The sequence below is a fragment of the Mus musculus genome, chromosome 18 (assembly GCF_000001635.26).
Source record: "Mus musculus strain C57BL/6J chromosome 18, GRCm38.p6 C57BL/6J".
NCBI classification, from domain to species: Eukaryota; Metazoa; Chordata; class Mammalia; order Rodentia; family Muridae; genus Mus; species Mus musculus.
In genome coordinates, this window is record NC_000084.6 from 57,771,653 (window position 1) to 57,792,333 (window position 20,681).

Sequence of the window (20,681 nt, forward strand, 5' to 3'; positions counted from 1 at the left end):
GAATTACTAGGCCCAGGCTCCAGGCCCCATCTCTCAGTCCTCTTTGGAAGGCCAAACATTTTCTTTACCTAGGTTTCATGCAAATGGGTAAACTTAGCTTAATTGGTCCAGGTGAGCTTCAGCACCTCATGTTAGAGATTTAAGCTACTTTAGCTGTTGCCTTGGCTTGCCTTGAAGTACCACAGTGTAAGGAAGTCTCCACGTAGTTTTTATATTTTCAGTACAGTGAAAACCATTTCGACAAAAGTCATCTAGAATCTCTGAAGCAGTTTCAAGTTTGGCTTAGTTGCACCTGAGATATCTGTACCTCTTCGGCTCTGAATGGAGCCACACAGCCCTTGCCTTTTGCAGAAGAAAGTTTAGTCATTTATCAAAGCAGAGAGATCTTTTCATATGTTGGAGATACAGCATATGACCCAGGGGGCCAGGCTCGCCTTTCCTGCAGAGTGGGGCCAGCTCTGCTAAAGATAATAGTTACTTTTGGTTGGTCATAGGAGAAACACTCATAATCGATTCAGAAGCTACCCACATCTTTACACCTCCTTCCCATTCGCCAGCACCTCTTGTTTTGAAAGTGTAGAAGACACTGTCCCCATATTACAAATAGGGACACCTAATGCCAATAAACTTAATTGATATGAGGAAAGTCTTGGATCTAATTGAGGGTTCCTCATTTGCTGCATTGAGTCCAAGAGCATGCTGTTTACTTGACAGTACATTGCAAACAATGCTTATGAATTCAGACAGACTATCTGGAAAGCAGACAGGACACAGTGAAGAAAAACTAACTCTTCTCTGGGGCCTGAGATATGAAGAATGGCTGCAGGTAACTAGAACATCAGAGATTATAACCTTCTGGTGGTTTCTTTATTCAAATGTCTGGTGCCTTCAGGGAGGACCAGAATGCTGGGCTGGGATAATAAGCAGTTCCCTGGATTCGAGAATGGAAGACACACATGTGCCAGTTAATTTAAAAATGCTTTGGCTACCACAAAGGCTGGGCACTCCTAAACTATCCTGCTATCCCAGGCCTAATCAGGGAAGTAGCTAGTGGCCGCCCATGTGAATTATCATATGGCTAGTTAGCTTTATCTCCTGCAGTTCCTTAGTTCATCCATCTCCCACTGATTCATGGTGATTCCTTTCCCTCCCTCCTGTGTCCTAGCCCCAAGAAACTCAAGGGTCCTGCTCTGTCTCCCTTTGCCCAATCATTGGCCACTGGCATCTTTATTGATTAAGCAAAAAACAACTGGAGACAGGGACCTTTAGTGTTCAGACTCACTGATTCCCAATTGAATCAAAGCATTAGAATCAATCTCCAAAAACATACATGTGATCCATCTCTATACCATGCAGGGCTCACTGCTTGGAATCCCCATACTGAGAAGAATTCTAAAAGGCAGCATCCAAGGGAGGAGTGTTTCAGGAAAACCAGACACCTGGGAATTGTAGCATCTGGGGGTGCTCAGTTCCCTGCTGCATCCTATTGCACGAGCGAGTCATTGAAGCCAGATTCAATGGAAGGGATCTCTTGGAGGAGTAACAAGAAGATTGATGTAGCTCAGTAGTAAATGATTGCCCAGCAAGTATGCAGTCCTGAGTTCAATTCCCCTGAAACACACATATACACCCAAAAGAACAAATGAAATAAGAGACGTTATTGTAGCCCATTTGGGGGGGGTGAGCCATGTTTCATACAATATTTCCCACACAAATAATATTGTTTTAGTCTGCTTTCTGTTCCTGTGGTAAAACACTGACCAAAAGTAACTTGTGAATGAAAGGTTTGTTTCATCTTACAGGTTACAGTCTACGACTGAGGGAAGCCAAGGCAGGGACTAAAGGCAGGCAGGAACTTGAAGGAAGAAATAGACACAAGACCACAGAAGAATGTTTACTAACCAGCTCCCGCTGGCTTTCTTAAACAGTCCAGGTCTTCCTGCCTATAGCTGGCATTACCCACAGTGGACTGGATCTTCTTATATCAATTAGCAATTAATAAAATATCCTACAACCAATCAAAATGCAGAGTTGTAGAACAAAACTCAATGGATACATCAGCAAAACAAATCCCATACCAAAGGCTCAGGGAATATTGTGGAAGAGGGAACAGTAAGATTCTAAGAGCCAGGGAAACAGAAAGTTTGCAAGTGAGAATGTGTCTCCTAGTAACATAAGGAGGTATACTCATTAAAGTCTCACTAACCTGACTGCCTAAACAAGAGCTGAACAAGGGCATTAACAATAGACACACTAAAGTGAACAGAGGAAACCCTACACAAAGAACTACAAGCAATGGGAGATACTGTCTTCCCCAGGAAAAAGCACACAATATCCATTGGTCAGCCCTGAAAACATACATAAAAGTAACATTGTATAGACCAGATAGATAGATAGATAGATAGATAGATAGATAGATATTTATAACAAATCTAGTACTGTTCAGAAATATGTTGTACATAGGATTTATACATTATTGACAATAATGACATTATTAAGAAATATATTTGTTTGAAAGTATCTTCAAAAATATTTATTTGTTCTTTCTATTGATCCTGTATAGTTTTCTGACCATTTGAAAGTTACTTTCTACTGTTTTACACTGATGAAAATGGAATCACTGCCTCTGCTTTGCTTTCTTACCCACTATTGTGGGTATGTAGGGCAGTTTTTAATGTACATGCTTATTTCATAATTATAGATATGTATCAGATTTTTTTTCTTTTTCATAGCCTCAGTTACAAACATGATACAAACATATGAACATAGAGATACAAAGTTCATTTAGGAAATATACATATTTGAATAGACAATATTCTTACAGTAGTATAGAAATATAAAATATAAACACACATGTTAATGTGTCAAAAATCTTTTGTAACTTAAATTATTTTCTGGAGTTAATTGATTAATTATATGCTGAAGCACTCCCAGGTTATATTTTCAATATAATAATACTATCTTTTACACTCAAAGGTGTCTTGGTTTAGAGGTGAATTTAGATCACCAGCCCACAATTAATCACATATATTTATTTCTATGCTTTCCTAAACCTTATAATGACAGTAAGTATATTTTTAAAATGTTAGCCACAAGATCCAAAACGAGATGTGTTTAAATAGCTGCATCCACCTGGAAAGCTAACTAGGTGGTGGGATTTATATACACCAAAATAAGTAGATTTACCATTGAACTATATGTAAAGCTAATTGATGATTAAAATTATATAGGATCTGTAGTATAGTTCAGTGGTAGAGAACATATTTAGCATGCCCAAAGTCCTGGGTTCAATCCTTAGTACTAATAAAATAAAATGATAGAGAAGTCATAAATCAATACGCAAAGGCAATTTTATATAAAACATGCTGTGCTGGCTGATTCTGTGTCAGCTTGACACAGGCTAGAGTCACCAGAGGGGAGAGCCCCTTAGCTGACTCTATAACATCAGGCTGTAGGCAAGCCAGTATGACATTTTCTTCATTAGCAATTGATGGGACAGAGTGGTTCCACCCCTGAGCTGGTGGTCCTGGGTTCTATAAGAGCAAGCCATAAGGAGCAAGCAAGGCACTATGCAGCACCCCTCCATGGCCTCTGCATCAGCTCCTGCCTCCAGGTCCCTGCCCTGCCTTCCTTCAATGATGAACAGGGATTTAAAGTGTAAGCCAAATAAACCCTCTCCTCCCCAACTTGCCTTTGATCACGGTGTTTCATCACAGCAATGTTAGCCCTAACCAAGACACATACCATTTACAGGACACAGAGAAAGCATAAACATGCATATGGGAATAACATTTACAAAATAGTCATTCTGTCAATAAATAAAGACTTACAAAACAGTAAGTCACGCTGTATAGTTCATAATTGGGAAAATTAAAGCTTAAAAATTAAATTTAGTAACGGTGACATAAACAAAGAACTCCAAAAGGAACATAAATTCTACAGGAATTGAAAGGCAGTCTGTCTATATGTGCCAGGTTTACTTGACTATGGAATTTACAGCTGGATTAATTTTTCGTCAATCAAACAAAATCCCTTAGATAAACACAAGTGAGAAGATTTCAGTTGGATCACTTTCCGGAGCTTCTGCCCATGGGTGCCATTGCTGTGGTGTGGCAGAAATCAGAACAGGGAGTGTACTCAGCAAGGCTGGTCACTTTGCCATGACCTAGAAACAAAAGGAGAGAGATGGAGTGGGGACAAAGTGGACCCTTCCCAGATACCTCCTCAATCTACCACTTCCCAAGATGCCGTGAAAATATGACTCCATCAGCTGATTAATTCATCCATTGACGAGTTCTTGTGAGCCAATTCTTTTCCTAATGGAAAAATATCTGGCAACCAAGTTTTTGCCACATGAGCCTCTGGAGACTTTTCAGATCCAAACCATAATACCTCAGATATTTACTTGAGAAATAAAAAATAAAATAAAATAAAAACCAGAGTTTTCTTGCTTCTCTTTTCCTCTTTCTGGTAGTCTTGAATTCATGATCCCCCTGCCTTAGCCTCCCATATGTAGTGTGCTGGTACTATAGCTGTACACAATTATACATTCTACACTTTGAAAGGTGCTACATACAAATCTGTGCAAGGAGAATCCCTGAAAACCTATTTACAACAGAAAAAAAAAATAGGGAAGAAACAATTTGCCCATATTTAAGGATGTTCCCATTGAGAAACAAAGTAAATAAGATATACTTTTTAGAAGGAAAAAAAACCATCCTAACATAAACTGTAATCAGAGTTTGGGTTTACTCATATATGGAAAACTAAGAGAATATATGAATGTTTGTAGATTCATAAAGTAATTCCTGGAAGTTTATGTATTGTAGTTTTAATAATTAATAGGTTCGACAGGCGAGCGGGGACTGAGTTGGCCTCCCTCCTTGCTCAGGACAAGACTAAGAGGCGGAAACACTCCTGGATCTGACTCTTACCAGCCTGTATTGCTTGAGTGTTTAATAACACATGTTTATGTACAAGTTGTGTAATCCTGTTAAAATATATTTTTGTCAGTTTGCTTTGTGTGTAGATCTGAATCCACTGAATAATGAAACAGAATCTTTTCGAGCATCAATACCCTAGTGAAAATTATGGCAGCATTCACAGGAGAATTAGTGCTAAACAGTTGTGAGGGAGGTGTTTAAACTCAATGAATCCTTACTGAATGAAGCTACGCAGAGTCTGGCCCAGTGTCCTTAAAGAGGTCAGAAGAACATACTTGAAGCAGGGCAATGGTCCAGCAATTAGTAGGTAAAAGGCAGGCGGCAAAGGCTTCAATCTCCAATCTCTCTGGGTCTCATTTTCCTCATCAGTAAGATGAAGAATTGGCCAAAGCGTCACTTCAAACTCTTTAAAATGGCGGTAGGGCGAATAGAGGGTATCAGTTTTCAATTTCCAAAATAAAATCTTGCCCAAAAGAAATCCATTATTCAAACTTGATAGTAGTAGAATTTCTTTGGTCAGAGGAGGTCATGGGTCTCAGGAGATACCCCGAGGGAATCTGAGGCTGTGTAGAACATTACCCTAAGAATTCCACTTAATATCTCTTCTAAATCCCTTTATACTTGGAGAGTACACTGTTTCTCATTTGTGCATGCAATCTGTATGTGCCAGCCAAAAGAAAGGCCCCGTGAGGAGAGAGGTGGGGAAGGGAAAACAAAACACAGTAGCTTTTATTGCACTGCTAACATGTAGCAGGCACTGTGCGAACAATTTAATAGCTTCCTTTGTTTAATCCTCTCAAGAACCCGTTGGTTTCACTTCTGCATGGGTTAGGCTACCAGGGACAAAGAGCTTGCCATAGGTTACACACACCAAGGAGCTGGAATCCAAGTTAATTTTCCAACTTGGAAGGCGTCTTCAGGGTAGGTGGGCCTGGGGCATGGTTTTGTACTAGAGAAAAAGAGACCCGGAAAGTTCTGCTCTGGGGCTGGAGAGATGGCTCGGTGGTTAAGGGCACTGGCTGTCCTTCTAGGTTCAATTCCCAGCACCCACAAGGCAACTTATAACTGCATATGACTCCAGTCCCAGAGGATCACACACCACCACACAGACATCTGTGCAGGCAGAACACCAACACACGTAAAAATAAATGCTTAAAATGAAAAAGATAAAAGTTATGCTCAGAGTTGAAAGGGGAATAGAGGATGCTAGGGGTGGGAATTCAGGAGGACTTCCAACACCAGCTCTTTCTACTTACAAGCATCATCTGAAGCAGGCCTCAGAGGACCACTTCTACTCCTTTTCCTCTTCCTACTGCAGCATTGATGTTTGCTTTGTGTTTTTTGTTTAAGACCAATCCATACATTCTAAGGGTCTAGAGAGCAGAGCCTATCCTATGTGAAACAAATCAAGGAAACCACAAGGCAGCATACAACTCACTGTTTGTTATGTGATATATTACAGAGCTTGGGAAGTTTTGAGATTATGTTTTCATGAGCAGTGACAAATTCAGGCTATTCCTTTACTGCCCTCTCTTGATCCCTCACAGAGCTCAGAGATGGGCCCAGCTCCCCTGCAAGCACGGCAAGCTGAGAGACACCCACACTACAGTGAGCTCATCACCTCTACCCTCACGGTATCGCCAATCCTCCCAAGCTGCTGAGTTAGCCAGGCGTCGCTGCATGTTCAACACTATGCACATCAGTTGCCCCCCACCCCCACCCCCACGGGTCACACTGCAATAGCTATTTACATTATTTCCCCAAGTAACTAATTCACAGAACAGCCAGGCAAGACATGACTCACCTTGGAAGAGGCCCAAAGCTCTCCTCTGCAAAAAGCTTTACAAAAAGATCATCCTTTGTGGAATGTGAACAAAATGGCCTCTGCCATGGAGTAATGTTTCCCAAAGTTATTATCACAAATCCAGACATTTTAATATTCTGTTGATTCTAGTTGTGCCACGGAGACAGGTATTTCCCCACAAAAATATTCTGAACCAGTCTAAGGCACAATGTAAGTCTCTTGCTCCTCACATCAAATATAGCACAGCATTTTCCCTTTTGGATCTGGAAAGTTAAGTAAGTTTACATTCACTGGAGTTGTGAAAACTAGTGACATGTGCTAAGTTATAATTGTTCCTTTTTTTTAAAAAAAAATCATCATATTCTTCTGTTTTAAGGGAAATAAAATATTGGCAGAGCCTCAGCCAAAGCCCTGTGATTTATTTGTTCTTTGTATAAAGGGGCATTACATTAATAGCAAATGGACTTGTAAATGCTACTTGTATGGCATCCAATAATTTCAGTATTAGCAACATCTAACCTATGGGGCCCCATAGGAAACAAAACACAAAAACAAAAAAAACAAACAAAAACACGAACACAGAAGCTGGAATGGCATCATGTTCAGAGCAACAGAGTGGAACTGTGCTTATTCACTCGTACATTTGGTTGGCTTGTTATCCTCAGGAGTGTAGTTGATGCTTAGCTAATATTTACTGTGAAAAAATCAAGGAAATTTAGTTTGGAAACTTTGCGTGGTTAAGGTAATACCCCAACTGGGCTTGAAAACAAACTTCGATTCCCCCCCCCCGCCCCCGCCCCAAAGCCTAAAAGAATCTGTAGATTGTTATCCATTATAGCAGAAAACTTACCACAGATCACTTTTTCCCCTTTTCTCTCTCATGAAGGAAGTTCATAGTGATGGATGATGACACTTCATTTCATCTATGAGTCTGGTCCTGGTATGACTATCGCTGGTGTCCTGTTTTAGGAAAAAAAAAAATTGAACAAACTGCATAGGCATCTAGATGAGAGCCATAAAATCATCTTTGTACCAAGAATGACGTGTGCACAGCAGTGCTCTCTCACACATAAGATAAAACCTGTTAGTACCTTGGGGTCACTCTGAAACCATTTGAGTAGATAAACCACATTGGAGCTAACTGTAGGTGGTCACCTTTGAAATAAATATGGCGGAACTTGAAGTTTGAGGGACACTAAACTGGGTGGTTCCCAAAGGAAAGAGCAAGACTGCCCTGAGTCTGTAAGTGACAGGCTGAGCTGGGACATCCACAGCAATACTGCGGTAAAGGTGCTGAGAGGTGGAGAGGGCAGGACAAGCTGAGTACTGAGTATACTGGGGTCCCTCTTTGGCCAAAACAGGATATAGGTCAGTCTAGAACCCTAGACCCATCAAAGTTATGGACAGACAGTGGACAACCACATTCTTTCTTGAAATAGCATTTACAGCAGCATCATGGGACAAATGCCACAGGCAGTAGGCACTGCTCCTTTCTTGATATGAATGTGAAAGTTAAGCTTTTAACTCTGCTATTCTCCCTTATTACTGGAAAGCCTTAGTTATGTTGGAGCCCCGATAGAGGCAAAGGAGAAAGATAAATAAATAAAAGACAAATGAGACTCAAAACATAAAAAAAAAGTAAAACAGGAAACCAAGGCACAGTGAGTAATTGGGTAGGATTTGAGGGACTGTCATGCACACAGACAGAGCGTCTGTGCTTGGGGTTGATGAAGCTCAGAGTTGCAGAAGAGCAGTGAGCAGTTTCACCCAGAGGCAGGCATGACTTGGCTCTTCTCCTGCTAAGTAACTCTCTATAAAGTAGTCTCACACTTGATAATAAACACCAGCGGGCTTTTTTTTTCTTTCCCTTATACAGAAATCCAGGCTTATGAAAACTGTAACTAACCCATAAACGTCTCAGAACAGTGATGTAGGTTATAGGAGTCGGGATTGTTTTAAGGACCATCCGAGACAGGCATTTTCTCTACACATGGAGACATTATCAGAATTAATGCCCAGAAAGTTATGGCTCAGGACACCTGGCTGACAATACCTGGATATGCCTCCCCTTCCACCTCTACGTCTTGGCTTCTAGAGTGGCCCCTGAGAGACCATGAGAATGAAAGAAGAAGAATATAAAGAATGAGGAAAAAGCAAGATCATGTGAGATTTTATGAAAGTTATAGAAACAAATCACATAAAGAGAACTGGTGAGAGAAAATAGGAAGGAGGAAATGATATGGCAGGGTGGCAAGAGGCTAAGACCTACTTCAAGCATGGTTCATGTGTTGAGACTATAAAATGTTAAAGGGAATATGGCCCAAACCACAGACCACCGAGACATGTGAATGTTTTCAGACTGGAAGAATACAATGAGTGAGAATCTAAAGATAAGATTAAATGTAGAAGTAACCTTTTTCTTTCCTTTACAAATGAGGCCAACATTTAGATAGTCCAGTGTTTACACGTATAGTTATATAACAGATGGGGTGGATTACTGAGTCACCCACATAGGCAGCCACCGATTAATTTTTTCATTAATTGACTTTTAACAGTCCCACAGATGGCACATGGAAAATTTCCAGTACTTATACAGTAAGTCAGCCTCTCGATTTTATCAAACGTAAATTCAATTCTTTACAACGAACTTACGACTCTGAAGGGAAAATTACAGAATGAATCTCATCTTTCACGCTGGTTGGCCAATTCTAAATAACTTCTGTTGCTTCCTGCTTGGAAGTGGGGTGTCATTTTAAAAACTGGTTTCACTGAGTCTTTCAGGGCATAAGTTTTATGCTCTCAATCCTCAGGGCTTTGGTTGATGGCTTCTCAGCTTTGAAACAGAAGTAGGTTCTATGCAAAATTGTTTTCTCCAGTCTAGATTCGCTGCCCTGGGTTCTGATTTGAAAAATCAAACACTGCCATCAAGAACATTATAAGTGATCTCATTAGTGAATCTGAGCCTTACGGTAGTTTTAAGTACTACTTAATACAGAATGAATTGTTTAGCTAACAGGCAAAAGAGCTACTCACTACGTCCTAACCCCCAATCCTACAAACTGACCTGAGTTGTTAAATACAGTTACGAAATGTATTTGCAAGAACTAAACAAACTCCAACACATAAAGGACATGTTCAGCATCCGGTCAGGTATGAAAAAGTAAGCCTTGTGTAGTAGAACAGCAGACAAAAAGAATAATTGTGAGCTAATCCAAGTAAACAGGACGTGCTGTCATATCAATTTAAATCAAACACAAGGACCTGGCAATCTGAATCAGGAAAGAAAACAAGGGAAAGCTTCCTTCAGCCAGTGCTTAGACCGATGCCAAGGCCAGTGGATGCGGTCAAGGCAACCTGGGTGGGAGAGCTCACTGCTGCCGAGAGCCTTTCTAGTCTCCACCTTGACAACCATTCACTCAGTGGCATGAGCAAGGACTACGGATCCAACAAATGTGTGTCAAGGTACACACTGACCCCATTCCTATTACTCTCTAGGCCATGCCTTATTACCCCCAAACTGAAAAAGCAAATACCCTTGTCTGACTCTGTTTAGCAAAATGGGTGGAAATGGTCTTTGACAAGGAAAACAAAAACAAAAAAAACAAAAAACAAAAAACAAAAAAAAAAAAAACCAACCAATTCATGTTCTATTACAATGGAATATGCATCCCAGTGCAAGATGAACCCTTGGTTTCCTCATTTGTGAGGTGGCAGATACACAATGTCCCCCATGGATGGGCTAAGAGAAGCTCTTATAAAATTGCAAGCAATGGCAAATTCTGTAGGGTGCTAAGTTTTGTTGGGCTCTTACATTTTAGACTGGCCGGTGTCAAGAGAACAGCTTGCCATAGAAAGCAATGGTGGGTGATTCTAACTCTTCTGTTTATTTTATAGACCACAAATCTCCGAAAACATTAAAAATATGAACAAAATGTCAGACATTAGGGTGTAAGCTAAGAAATATAAAATATTTAGGGTATTTCTTGGAGCATGTATTCAACCTTATTCATAATGAATTTGAGATATATATACATACATATACATACACACACACACACACACACACACACACACACACACACACACACACATATATATATATATGCCATGTGGGTTGCTAACTTGTTGAGGGGAAGCTAAAGAGAATACATGTTTTCACCTCCCTGTCCATTCTCTTCCTTCTACTCAATATAAACCTTATTTTTAACATCAGCCCTAGAGATTAACACATAACTCATTATGGGCCAAGAATATTGCTTCATCTTTCACAGCCTAAGCTGGACTTACATGTCCTATGATTTGAAAACTCTAAAATTGTTGTCAAACCCTTATCAGGTGGAGAAAGCCTGGGAGAATTAAGCCCACATGTTTTTTTCAGTTATGCTAAGCCTTACTTGTGTATAAGTTCTTTGGTATTGGTTTCTGCTCATCCTAATGACCGCTGCAAGACTGCTTGTAACTGGTAGTTAAGAGAGAACTCTCTTCTAAATGAGATTCAAGTCTACATCCATGGCCTTGGAGGTGAGAGGGGATGGATGCTGATAAGACAGGACAACCAGACAATGAGCCTGCGAGGACCAAGCACAATGAGTCTGAGAGGACCAAGCACAATGAGTCTGAGAGGACCAAGCACAATGAGTCTGAGAGGACCAAGCACAATGAGTCTGAGAGGACCAAGCACAATGAGTCTGAGAGGACCAAGCACAATGAGCCTGCGAGGACCAAGCACAGTGAGCCTGCGAGGACCAAGCACAGTGAGTCTGAGAGGACCAAGCACAATGAGTCTGAGAGGACCAAGCACAACGCTGCGCTTAACTTTAAGTCACAGAGATAACTTTTGCTGTTGTTGCTGCTGTGTATATATATATAAATGATGTTCATTCCCCTCCCCTAATTCATCCAAGACTCTTTCTGCCTTCTTCCCTACTTACATCCATGTTTTTCTTTTTCTCTCTCTTAAAAAGAACAAAACAAAAAACAAAAAAACCAAAGCCAGAAAAACAACAACAACAACCAGAAGAAGCACACACACACAAAAACATGCAGTCTATTTTTTTCTGGAGTATAGTTGTTCTACCCAGTGTAGCATTGGAGAAATGGCAGATTTAAATTGCAAATAACTTCTGGGTAAGGGGCTGGGATTCTGTCTAGCTTGAACTTGTGCCTGTCTAGCCCATGCTGTCACAGTCCCAGGAAGTTCACCTGAGTATCAGCACTGCTGTGTCTAGAAGACGCTGTTTCCTTGATGATGTCACCTACCATGGCTCTTAAAATCCTTACACCTCCATTGACTTTGGCATTGACAAATGCCAGAGCATCGAGGGAAGGGATTTGATGAAGACCTTTTTGGTTTGAATGTCCCAAAGTCTCCCATGCTCTATACACTGTCCAATTGTGGGTCTCTGTGCTCATTGTCATCTACTGTGAAATAAACCTTCTCTAATGGGGGCTGGGTGATGCCCTGATCTATGGGTATAGCAATATGTCATTAAGAATCATTTTATTTCCATACTCCATCAAAAGAATAATAATGGTAAGTTTTCCTCTAGGGCCCAGGACCTATCTAGCCTCAGATGCTTGGCCACTTACCAGTGTCAAGTATGGGTCCCATCTCATGGAGTAGGCCTTAAATCCAATCATAAACTGCTTAGCTACTACACTGTAAAAGCTTATAGGTTGCAGGGTTTGTAGCTGAGTCATAAGGAGAGAGAGACAACATCATATAGCCACCAAGTAAAACCCGTTGCAGGAAAAGGCTACATCATATTGGTTACATCATTGGCCAAAGGGGTCCCATAGACCACCTCCCCAAACAGCACAGGCGATTGCTAAGGCTATTGGCTACTGTTGGCAATTTAAGAATAAGGCCCTATAGCTGAAGACTCCACTTTTGTCATGGAACATGGAGAAGTCTAGCTGGTGCCCAACTAGAAGCGTCACCCCTACTGACTAGCATTCATGGTGCTGGGAACACTCTGAATGATACCAGAGGGGGGAAGTACTCACTAGTATCTCACAGTGAGATTTTTTTTTGTTATTTTTTATTAGATATTTTATTTATTTACATTTCAAATGCTATCCCGAAAGTTCCCTATACCCTCCCACCCCGGAGATTTTTTTAAGGCATGATCACTACAGCCAACCAATTACGCTTTTACTTCACACCGCTAATATATCCTCATCTCTCTCTCTCTAAAACCGTCTCTGATGTAAAGCCCCATAGGTCTTAAAGCTCTCATAAAAATTTGCTTAAAACCTAACAAGAAGTAGCTGTAGAGACAGAAAACTCTATACAGATTTCACAGTGAGAGTTTGGAATGACAGTAGTTTATTGAAACTATGCTTATTTTATTTACTTATTGCAGTGATGGGTCTAGAATTCAGGGTCTAACCTACATCAGGTAAAAGACGATCACTGAGCTATGTTCTCATCACCATTAATAACTAAAATATATACTGGGAACTACTCTAAATGTGATGAAGATGTCAACTGATTTAGTCAGCATTTCGACCCTGTAAGATAGTTTGTCTTTACTTGAAAGCTGAATAAAGCACAGAGAAGTCCAGCTAACTGCTCAACACTGCACAGTCTCTCTGCCAACAACAGGACCCTCATCCCTACTGTCAGCCCCCAAATCCATGCATTTAATAACTATGTTATACCTCTGTTTTTCAGTGTATCTGCTAAAGTAGGAGTTCAACCAGTATTTATTAAATGGTAGTAGGTAGATATAGATTGTCTGTGTGAAGGTATCTATAACAACCGAATAATGTGTGTTCTGTTTCTTTTTAAGTCAAACTGGCAAAACTGGAGTGGTGCCTACAGGACAAGAGAGCCTTTATAGGGACACTCCTAAATTTATATCCCTTTGCTACTATTCTAATCAGAATACATAGCTTAGCTTACACAGAACACTTTTGCTAGAGCTAGGTAAGCTCTTTTTGAAATAGAATGATCCTCACATAATTTCCCAGGAAACTGGATTATCCTAATTATAGAAAAAGAGATCCCACCTCATACCAATGGGCAGAATAATAAATGTACTGCTGAGATAGAACAGCACAGAAAGAATACAGCCACCACACATACTCATCAATAGTCTCTCTCACATTCTACATGAAAGACAGTATTTCCCCTCTCATTCAGAACATAAACAAAACAGTTCTTTAAATCATCATTTTCTCAGACTCCAATGTTAGCAGAAATGGCTGCTATAACTACATTTTGGAAAGTTGGTTTATGATAAGAGTTTTTCAAGAATATGTGCTAAGTGAAATATAATTTAGTTCAGCGTAAATTTTCATAAGCAACTTTGATGTCCCTTTAAATCAGAATCATACTTTCCTACATCGGCTCTATTGTAAAGAGTAACGTGTTCTACGGTAGAGCTCATCCGCTCTCTAAAGCCACTCCCTCATTGGAATGCTGTGATCATGTGTGCTAATCCATACAAGCATCGGAGGATCACCTGCCATGAGGCTTTCTTTGCAAAACAGGTTAGCAGCTTGGACTTTTATTGCGTCGTGGCTTCAAGGATTTAAAGAACAAAATGGCTTAAAAGGTTAATTCAACCCAAATCATAGCTATTATCAGGATCTGGAAAATTTGGATCCTAAGAACTACTGATAACTCTCACGTGACAGCTGTGGAAAAAACCCATGAGATCATCACATCTACCTACGGGTCCCCCAGCCAGTTCTAGAGAAGCAGTCTTAGCTTGGCTTGCTGGGGTGCTGTTTCCCTGTCTGAGGAGAAAAAGCTTTAACTCCTTGTGGTGTCGCCTGGTTGGTGGAGTGAGAGAGAAGGCACTTCTGCATATCCAGCCTGCCCTGCGTGAACCATGACACAGGGGAACCTACTCCAGATGAACCCTGGAGTGGCCCCAGAGGCACATGCCAACACCGATCTGAAACAGGACACATGGGAGCTGTTTATTCTACAGAATTTTTTTTCCTTTGCAGTCGCAAGAGCAATATTTCACCACCCCCTGAGAAAACGGAAACACTCAAGAGGGTGAACAGCCTGCTCTGCTCAGCTCTGACGCTCCGCCCTGCTCGCTGGGACACAGGTGCATGTCCTTGCTTGTCCAGCAACTGGAGTGATTTAAACAAATTGTGAGGCTGCGGTGGATGTGGTGTTCTGGGTGAACATACGCCTTTATGTTTCTAAGACATGACGAGAGGATTAAAGGGCTCTGCAGTGAACATAATCCTGATGTGAAAAGGCTGTGCAAAACCGGGCTTTAGAAAGACTGGATGGATTTACCCCTGGAAAAAATAACTGATAAAACTGAATAGAAAAACTGACTTTTCGTGCTTCTCCAGACAGTTTGGATAGATAAGACTAATCCAGAGATGCAATGCTGCAGCTTGCTTGCTTTCTTTCTTTCTTTCTTTCTTTCTTTCTTTCTTTCTTTCTTTCTTTCTTCCTTTCTTTCTTCCTTTCTTTCTCTTTCTTTCTTTCCTTCTTTCCTTCCTTTCTTTCTTTTTTTCTTTATTTATTTCTAAATAGATCTCTTTGCTGTTACCAAAGCCAAAGCCTCAGAAATATCAATCTTAGAAATAGAATGAGGAAAATTGCAAAATATCTACATCATTTAGTTTAAGATTAGGGAAAGCTGTCTTCTTTGTGTCCGACATGGAGAATTGTATGGAGTTCTGTAGCCAGTGGATCATTTGCTAGAAGAGCGGATGAAAGACAGAGGGGCGGGGAGGAGGGGGAGGAGGGGGAGGAGGAGGAGGAGAGGAGGAGCTTACTTCCAAATAGTTTGCTCAGACCCCACTTATTCAGGTCACTTTGGTATACATCTGTGTATATTATACATCATATACCTAAGGACTAAAGATGTCCATGTAGAGTGTCATGTTAGAGCTTTACATTAACAAATTCCATAAACAGACACTGGCTAGTGGCCATTTTCTTTTTTCTTTCCTTCGTTCTCTTCCCTTCTTCCTTCCTTCCTTTCTTTCTGTAGTTAGTTAGTTAGTTAGTTAGTTAGTTGAGACAGGGTCTCTCTATGCAATCCTGGCTGTTTTGGAACTTGCTGTGTACATGGGCTAACCTCAAACTGACAAACCCTCCTACCTCTGCTTCCTGGGTGCTGGGTTCAAAGGTGTCTGCCACCACAGTGGTCATTGTCATTAGTAGACAATAGAGGTCATCTTTTTTTTTTTTCTTAAGAAATGTCCAGATGTGGTGGTAATGCACACCATTAATGCACTTGGAAGGCAGAATCAGGTGGATTTATTTTTCTGAGTTCTAAGACAACCAGAACTACACAATAGAGACCTTATCCAAAATAACTAACAACCAACCAAACAGAGAAAATATTTTGTTTTCAATATATGTGTCTGAGTGTGAGTCTATTTCTCTGCACCCATGGAAGCCAGAAAACTGTCTGATCTCCTAGAGTTAGAGTTGCAGGTATTTGTGAGATAGTCAACATGGGAGCTAGAAACTCCAGTTCTCTGCAGGGATAGCAAATGCTCTTAACCACTAAGCCACCACTCACCCCATCAGTCACTTTTACAGCAAGAAAAGTGTATCTATTAGTTTAACTCTTAAATCAGATCCATGGCTCATATGTGGCTCATTCTATAATACCCAAAATGAACCTGTAAGCCCCACCTGCCCAAGGACCAGGTAACCTCCTGGAATGCTGGGAGTTGTAGTTCTTGGAATATAACAAAAGCCTCATGGGAAAGTACGGTGGCCTAAGGGTTTTTTCTTTATAACCCCCTGCTACATATGTGTCAGGGTCATTCAGCTGGGAAATTCCAAGAAGTGGTCCTAACCAAAGTACATCTCTTGGTCAGGAGTTAATATTTAATAAAACTGGCTTTAAATTTGGCCCAAAATGGTGGGATGGTTATTTCTCCAATGAATCTCGGGATTAACAAACTCTCCCAGCTCTTGGGAGGCAGAGGCAGCAGGGTTGCCAGATCCCAGGCTACTGGCTACAAAGACTCTGTCTCACAACAGCATCCAAAAGAAGGTTTACTGTTTAAAGGGATAGGCTCAGAATGGACCAATGTCTTCAAAGGTAGCAATATCATCTCAGTGAGTTTGGTGTAGGTTCCTGTGAAGAAAGTTTATTTTTCTCAGAACATGTTCTTGTTATTTTTGTTTGCTTTTTCTTTTGTTTAGTTCTGAACAAAGTTCTTATTATGTGGCACATGCTGGTCTCAAATTCCTGACCTTCTTGCTTCCGCCTTCCAAAGCAAGTTTGCCACACCCATTTGTATGTTTTCTTTTCTTTTTTCCCCCTTTTATATTATGCGCTGTCTATGAGCCATGGACACAGGATTCAACTTTATGATTCACAGGCCTGATTTCCCTGCCCCCACCCCAAGTACTTAATTCCTCCAGAATTTCTTTTAAAATCTGTGTGTGCAGGCATGTTCTGCATAAAGTCAAATAATAGGATATAAGGGACACAGAAATTGTAGGATTATTTCCATGGTATCCAGACATTAAGGAAAGCCAATTTGCAATTAGGTGATTAACACAAAAGCCAGTGGTAACAAGCAATGTGCGATTATTCCAAACATCTTTGCTACAAATTACTGTTAAAAGCTTCTCCCTGTGTGTTTCGCTTTGTCTTGCCTGCCTGGTGATGATTTGAAGCGATGAGTGCATGAGATAGTTTAGATAATTGCACAGCAACTGCAGAATGCTACAAGTTATCTCCTGCAAGCTGTTCAGTGGCCGCACCAGGCGCCTCTCCAGGAAAACCTCTTCACTGTAGTGTAGCATACTTGAGAGCTTAACTGAATTCCCCTGGTAAGCCCTGACCTATTCATCCATCCCTGAAGCCACTGTCCAGGGTTATGCCACATCTCACCATGTGTTCCTACTGCTTGAGCCATTGCTCACAGAGATGTCTGCTCTAGTCTCTCCACTCTGGGTAAAAAAGACCTTGGCTATAATTGTTCTCTGGGCCCACCTGGCTCTGGGTAACAACATTGCAGAGATTCTGTTCTATTTAAAGGAAAAAAAAAGTAGAACTGTTGATGACTTAGCCCACACTTGGGAATAAATTAGAGTCTCTAGCTAAATTAAGTAAATATATGCATACATTCATATATCCACTGTAAGTGACGAACAGTTTGGAGTTATCTACTTCAGCATCCCTTCTGATTTTCTTCATTAAAGAATGGTGATTCATTCAGCTACACCTGGCTAAGAATAATACAACCACTGTGGTCCTCCTTGAGTCCTCCTAGCTCATCATCCTGTGTGCATGGTATCTGTTGGTGCTCCACCTTTCTACTTCATCATCCTGCATACATGCTATCTATGATGCTCCATCCTCTACCTCATCATCCTGTATACATACTATCTGTTGATATTCTACCCTCCTACCTTATCATCCTGTGTACATACTATCTGTTGATATTCCACCCTCCTACCTCATCATCCTGTATACATACTATCTGTTGATGCTCTACCCTCCTATCCCAGCATCCTGTGGACATGGTTTTCATTGATGCTCCATCCTCATACCCCATCACTCTGTGTAGATGCTATTCATTGATGCTCCTCTCTTTTTCTGTAGCTATACTTGCTACCTTAGCCCATGTCCCCTCTGCCGCATCCTTTAGCAAGGTTTCATGTTGTTTTTGCAAAGGATACTCAGCACCTTTCATGGTGACTGCTCAAGATTTAATTTCCAAATGTACATACAAGCAATGATTGTGGCTTTTGGTAGTATCTACTGTTGGCCATGGAATAGATATGGAAACATAGGGAAAGGCTTTTTTTTTCTCCATGTCTTCTCCAAATGCTGTTTTTGCAAACAAAGATGACACACCCTCTTTGGAGCCCTGGCTTTTGATGGTATAAGAATGACTGGCTGACTTCCAGGCTTCATAATATTGTGACAAAAGACCCTTGCCCAATGTGGTGGTGCATGCCTTTAATCCCAGCACTCAGGAGGCAGATCTCTGTGAGTTTGAGACCAGCCTGGTCTACAACGAGTTCTAGGACAGTTACACAGAGAAACCTTGTCTTGAAAACTAGAAAGAAAGAGAGGGGGGGGAGAGAGAGAGAGAGAGAGAGAGAGAGAGAGAGAGAGAGAGAGAAGAAAAATGAAAAGGAAAGAAACATGACCCCACTGCACTGCAAAGAATTGGATCAAGAAGCTGCAGCTGCAAGACCTGGTGCTTAACTCTTTCATGCCCACAGAGCTGAAGCGACTGCCTCCTAACAGCCACCATCGTCTGTGTCTCCTCTTATTCTACGCCATAAAAGTATGATCAGTGACAAAGAGCACATGTGTAATATTTAGAATACTATCAGGAAAAAAAAATCTATCTGAAAACATTCTAACAGTTTATGTGTTAAAGGTACTTCACACTAGAGAGATTAATGTAGTTTTCCTATGCTTCACAAAAGTCTTCTATGTCTCATACTTCTATTTGGATTTCCATTTGTTTTTCTTTGCTGTGTGTGTGTGTGTGTGTGTGTGTGTGTGTGTGTGTTGGTTTTGCTTGTTTAAGACAGGTCTTCTTATGTTACCTAAGCTGGCTACAAACTCAGCCAAGCTGGGCTTGAATTCAGGGTCCTGCTGAATGCCAAAATCAGAGGCGCATACCACCAGGCCTGGCTTTAAAGGTTGTTTCTAATGGTTTTCATTTGTGTGTGTTACTCTCTCTATTTATGGTTGTGTATGTGGGGGTGGGGGAACTGTGAGCCTGCATGTCTGTGAAGGTCAGACGACAACTTGGGGGAGTCAGTTCTCTCTTCGTGTAGGTTGAACTCAACTTGTCAGGCTTGGTGGCAGGCGCCCTGAAGTCCTGAGCCATCTTGCCAGTCCTCTGCCTTGTTTCTTCAAGAGCTGACTGGTGTCAGTACTGATGCTTCAACAAGTCTAGACTGATGAGCCAGCATACCTGTCTTGTTCCACTACACTTTTAGTACCGGCCTGTCCATGTGATCATGTTTTACCTTCCTATCAATACCTTCTCCTAAACACTCGGCCCCAAACCTAGACAGTCTTTGACCATTGCTGATCACACACATTACTCTGTGGCATTTTTTTTTCAGAACCATAGAGATTGGCCAAAAAGAGAGATATTTAATTTTGTAAATATCTAGTGGAAATTAAAGATTTACCCATAAAACCTCAGGGATTTTTTTTCCTTGTCTAAAATTCTTTTTGCATCAGTATGGTACAACACTTACTGTCTCAGGTTACCAAACCATCCCACTGGGTTTTGCCCACACATAACCCCCAGTGGTGTTGGGAAGGAAAACCTGATCTCTGTCATTTTAGGCAAGCCCTGATCTATACCACTAGTACCCCACAGACTCTGATGACGACAGAATTGATGGAACACGTTCATCATATGAATGACTGCAGATGTGGGCATAGCGACAAAGATCTGTTACCAGAAACAGTAAGAAAATTTCAAAGTACTGCTCCCTCCCTCTGTCGACTGTTACTCTTACCACAGCCAAAACAACATTGTAGTTTCTGCAGCTTTGATGATAATAGCCATTCGTTCTGATCTGCTGCATTTGTGTCATGATGGAAAAAAGAATGATCTCTGACATTTACCTTTGTTTGGTTAAGTCTTTGATTAGTAAGTCAAATCTTTTGAGTCATGGAATCCCAGCTTGTGGGAAGTGGAGAGGCATCGTTTTTTGTTTAGCCACAAAATAGCTCTAACCTCTGCAACCATCACATCACCAAAGCTAAAAGGCCTTTGTTTTTTCCCTGGATTCTTTCTGCTTGGGCTTCTAACTGGGTTTACATCCAATTCCTTCTTCTCACCATAATGATACATTGTTACTAAATGAACAACCCTGCTCAAAAATTCCAGTACTCTCTCTAGACCTACTAAGTACAAGTGCCCTTCCCATAGCATCTAAGGCCTCCAAAACATAACTGTAGCTTGCCTGTGTCATGCAGGTTGAGCTGCCTCCTACT

At 41.0% G+C, this 20,681-nt stretch overlaps 1 long non-coding RNA gene across 2 annotated transcripts; it reads right to left on the reverse strand.

Annotated features, from left to right (window-relative positions):
- Positions 1-2,511: 2,511 nt before the first annotated feature.
- Positions 2,512-20,681, reverse strand: Gm19519 (predicted gene, 19519). 2 transcript variants are annotated; one of them, NR_152224.1, is made up of 4 exons: positions 7,839-8,343; positions 7,598-7,707; positions 6,748-7,441; positions 2,512-4,165 (listed from the first exon to the last, which is right to left on the reverse strand). It is a non-coding gene; the product is annotated as a predicted gene, 19519 (long non-coding RNA). The 2 variants fall into 2 exon arrangements; NR_152225.1 differs by lacking the exons at positions 6,748-7,441; positions 7,839-8,343 and adding an exon at positions 20,651-20,681.